Source organism: Camelina sativa, chromosome 5 (assembly GCF_030686135.1).
Source record: "Camelina sativa cultivar CO46 ecotype springtype chromosome 5, ASM3068613v1".
Taxonomy (NCBI): Eukaryota; Viridiplantae; Streptophyta; class Magnoliopsida; order Brassicales; family Brassicaceae; genus Camelina; species Camelina sativa.
The window spans coordinates 22,043,988-22,049,114 of record NC_141884.1 but is presented as its reverse complement, the minus strand read 5'-3'; the positions used below and the strand labels follow the sequence as shown (position 1 = coordinate 22,049,114).

The 5,127-nt window shown below is 31.8% G+C and overlaps 1 pseudogene across 1 annotated transcript; it reads right to left on the bottom strand.

Moving 5' to 3' along the window:
• Positions 1–616: 616 nt before the first annotated feature.
• On the bottom strand, positions 617–2,344 carry LOC104789361 (jacalin-related lectin 38-like; annotated as a pseudogene). The gene is made up of 2 exons (XR_015598027.1): positions 981–2,344; positions 617–894 (listed from the first exon to the last, which is right to left on the bottom strand). The product of XR_015598027.1 is annotated as a jacalin-related lectin 38-like (transcript).
• Between the last annotated feature and the right edge of the window lie 2,783 nt (positions 2,345–5,127).

Here is a 5,127-nt window from a genome sequence, read left to right as displayed (position 1 = left end):
TCTGGTAATAGCAAACTATTTTTGTTTTATATGGTCTCTACACAAACCTCATTTGTGCTAAAACTATCTCCAATATATATTCTATTTTTTACTCTAAAATAGAGCATAGTTTTTTTTCAATGTATCACTCTATTTTTGACTCTAAAATAGAGTTAGTGTAAAAAAATAAAGTTGAAGATAGAGTAATCATAGCATTTACTCTAATTTAGAGTAAGATATATAGTAGTGTTGGAGCCAATGTTACTCTATAATAGAGTAATGACATTTAAAATAGAGTGTGGCTGGAGATGCTCTAAGAACCTAACAATTTATCACAAAACAATAAAATCTAAAACAAAAGAACTTTGAAGGATTTAATTACTTTAATCAAAAATATTTCTGATATATATGTTTTGTTTATTTTATTTTGCTTCAAAACATTAAAAATCATATATATGTTTTGTTTATTTTATTTCATAAAAAAATCATTTCAAAAATATATTTCTAAATTTGATATATATTATAATTAATAAAAAAATATATATATATATATCTCGCGCATCGCAAGAGCCTATTTCTAGTTTTTTATATAGTAAAGATAAAAATATATATTGTTAGTTTGAATAAATTACTAGGCTCCCATCTTACACATCATTATTCATCTTGAAAATAAAAAATCTAGGGAGAGGGGGAGAGATGGACGCCCAGAGCAGTGAGATGAACATCAGAACTTCTTCCGTAAAACCCGATGATCTTCGAGCATCGTCCTCCTCCAAGCACAAAGGGCATACCCTCTAATACTCCTAACAGTTGCGTGTTACGGCCCTTGTGCAACCGGAACGTGATGGAGGTGATGTGACTCTCAGTGTAGGTCCCCTCGACGGCTTCAATATAGTCGTCGTCATTAACTGTAAACTTTATTTTTTAAAAAAAATTATATAATATATACATGGAAATGAAACTATAAAGTTAGAAAAATAAAATAAAACAAGAAATGTCACCCAGCAAGTTATTCTCGAATCTCCATGAGCTGCTCCGGCTACAACTACGTTATCCTTGCAGCAGTAAGACTTGACAAAGATGATGCCATAATTATTAAAATTTACAAGTATTTTCTTCACATTTTCGAAGAAGCCATCGTCCCACTCGTCTCCTCCAACTCCAACGCTCACTTGTACTCCCCTGGGGCGTGCGAAGCGGGATTCAACCTCCTGCTGTGGGATTATACCCTACCACTCATCGTGAACGTAGGAACTTGGACCAAACTGGGAAAATAGGTACGGTGACGAGCACAATATCGACCACTTGGTTCAACGAAATCTTTAATTTCAATTTCATGGAACTTATCTCCCTTGGCGATATAAATATAAGCTTTTCCCTCCTTGTTATAACAACATATTACAAGACTCATCAGACTTTTATAATCCTCATTGACGAAGTAACTTGGCGGGTAGGAGCTGGAGCTAAATCGTAAACTCGACCATTCAGGAACTGACACACTCATCAGATTCACCCACTCTACAGCTTCTCCATCTTTTCTTTTGTCACCCAAATCTCAATATTCCTTTTGTTGTAATCTTGCTCTAAAAATGAAAACCGATCTTCCCTAAATACCGAAAGTGATCTAGCATCGGATGGGTTCGCGTTTTTAGTAGGCAGGATACAATAGGGTTTAAATCTCTCCGTCGAAAAGTCAAAACTTTGAATAAAGTACTCACGAGACTCATGATTAATAGCAACCCAATATAAAGTTCCATTCAATGATACACTATAGAACGGCATACTTATATCCCAATCCTCGAATGCATTAATCTCGAACGATTTCCATTCATTGGATCCAAACTCGGCGACTATACCTTCCAGGGATGTTTTGTTTACAGAATAGTGGTAATCAGACCTAAAGATCTTGTAGTGCTTGTCAGCTCTACTATTGTCGTATCCCATCCCACTGAAATCTCGTGGTGCTTTCCAGTCTGAAACATTGGATCTAATCCATCTAGTCTGTCCTAACCATGGGTTGTAAATCCCAAAACCTTTATCCGTAACATAAGATAATAACCCGTCGCAGTATTCGACGTGCATAATCATTGATGAAAATACATACGAGGGAATATCTGAGGGTAAATTATACACCTCTATAGATGGACCGTCAAGATTAACGTCCACGGAACAAATCTTGGACCCGGAAAACAAGATGAATTGTGGACGGGCGAGACCCAAATCATTGTTGAAGAACCTCCGTTCCTTGAAAAGATTGTTCCATCTTTTGCAAACAGAACTAAATCGAGCGCGAATTTTTATTGGAAGGTAAGAGAGTATCTCTTCCTCCAATTCATGTGGAAGGGTCTCAGCTGCTGGTTGCATTATTACTAAATACTCTGTTTATGGATGACGTTTATGATTAAAAAAATGTTATATTACAAATAAGATTTTATATATATATAGATGGATATGTCAAGATGTGTATCACAGAAATTTAATATTTACATACTATTACTAAATGAAAATAATAGGTGGTAAAAAAAATGAAATGTACTTTTGTCCAAACATGATTATAATTAGAAGAAAAAATATATATAAAAATTAAATGACTATAGATATGAGACAATTAATATTCATTGTAAAAAGAAAATAACTTTGTTTTAGTTTGGATGTGAATTGACTAGATTTGTAGCATAAAAATAATAAGTATACCACAATTTAGATAAATAAATAAATTGTGGCAAATAATATCCCTCTTTAAAACATGTTTAATTTGATTAAATAAATAGAATTTTTTAGAAAGACCCTTTTTGAAAATGTCCATTTAAAAAATTACCCTTATTACATTTGAAAATTTAATAAAATTTTATAAGATTTATAAGGTATTTATGGATGATAACTATTACTCGAAACAGAAGGATTTATGGGATCCCTGTTTGTGTTGTCACATATATCGTTAAGGATAATCACATATTTACTAATTACAGTTTGAGGAAGTTCAGCTTGGATGGATCCCTGTTTGTGTTGTCATCATCATTAAGATTCTATGCTTCTCCGAACTCCGTCCAAAATTTTGCAAGGTTGTTTGCTAAACATATTTTCATGTAAACTACTGTGAAACACATACCCATGCTAGTGAATCAAACTTCCTTTCCGTTTCATGGTTCTTGGTGTAGAACTGAGAGAGTTGCTCTGATCTGATTAGTTGTTCTTGAAACTCCAATCGTTATCATTCATGCATAGTTGTTGGTGTCAATGATTTGAATCACACTAAAGAGAGTTTCAGGAATTTGTTTATATCTATGAACTCTTGTACATCTTGGTTTCATGGATTCTTGGCTTTCATTTTCTAGCTCTAAACTTAAAGCAAGATCTTCCCATGTTTCATAGCTTAACTTTAATTTGTCTACCTGATGAGGATAATAATTAAGAACGAGAACTAAGTTAAGTGCGTATCAGTTATGATGAGCTGTGGAAAAACATGAAACCATAAGTCAGATAAGCTTCATATTTTCACTTTTTCTTTCTTCATATTTTTGTACTAAGCTCCATGAAATTTATGTAATTATGTTAATATAATGTTATTTGGTCAACATATATACTGATATATAATGTCACACCCATCTCCATTAAATTATTTCTGATAGTGCCATTATTCAACTGATAGCTATTATTATTTCTGCTTAACCTCCTATTTCTTATCTCTTAGTAACATTTTCTTCTAGATCGAAGTTTTAAACTTTTGACAAGAGAAGTTTGTTGTTTACCGATTAAAGACATGCAAGAAAGATCTAGATTGGTGTATATTTAATTCCCGGTTCAACTTCTTTTGCTATACTGTATATTGGTCTTTTGTCAACAATTTATATTTAATTCCACGATCTTTGGGGTTATATGCACATCGGTCGTTCACCAACATAATTCAAACCAGCCAAATTAAACTTAGAAAAAGTCAGCTCATGTCACACAATGATACGACCGCGTTTTAGAGCTGAAAACACGAACAAGTCCAGCATGGCGGTTTTTGAGAAACCAATTAAAAATTTGAAATTTATTTAACTCCCACGCGCCAATCCTCCAAACGCTTAGCGCAATAAGCCAAAAGTAAAACTATGGTTCGTTAACAATGATTTTATTTGGTGTCAGTATTTAATATATGATTTTTGTTCAAATGATATTGTTCAACCATGAATTTAATTAGTTCTTTACATTTAATATTATTGGTTATAAGATTTGTAGATGTATACTAATTTATCTTTTTGTCTATTAAAAATTAATGCTTTTAAATTATGGTAACTTGAAAAAAATTATTATTAACTCCATTATTATCCAAAATACTATTAACATGAGGTTTCCAATAAAGTGTTTTAAAGGTTTTTCTCAATTAAATATATAAAATTCAGATATCATTATTTTAATTAAGATTGCATAAGAATTAATAACAAATTTTCTAAATTCATCCAAAATCATCTAAAATCTATTACACCTCTTAAAGAGACTAGAATATGACAGAAGTACATGTTAGAACACCAAGTATGGAATAAATTTGTGAGTAATATGTCATGCTTTAATATATTTTTCATTTTTAAGACAATCAAAACTGAATATACCATTACACGTTTTTTGAGCCTGACTGGTTCAAACGCTGCGGTTGTGGTTGCAGTTGCGGTTGCGAAAGATTGCAAAAGCAGGCGATTGTGGTTTCAAGCGTTATTAAGCGTTTTGAACTACTGGTTTAGCAGTTTAAAATTAGTGCGTTTGCGGGAGGTTTACGACTGGTTGATCAGCTGGTGCAATAGCGGTTGGAACATAACAAATGTGATATATAAAATATAAATGTTTAAAAACACCAAAATTTTTATTAAACTTGATTTATAATTAAAATTTATTAAAAAAAATACTAAAATAATTATTCAAAAAACAAATAAATTTCATATTGAAATACTTAATCCTTTATACATTTGGCTTCTCACCAAAATTTTAATCAAATAATCTGATAAATGACAAAACATATGCTTTAGATCGTAGATCTTTTCTCTTTTCTCTTATCTCTTAGATCGTGGGTTAGTAGTTGCATCGATAGGAATGGTCAAGTGAGAGTTGAGAAGAGTCACTGGTGATTTTTTTTAATATTTTTATACAAATAATCTTATTTTCTTAAATTTC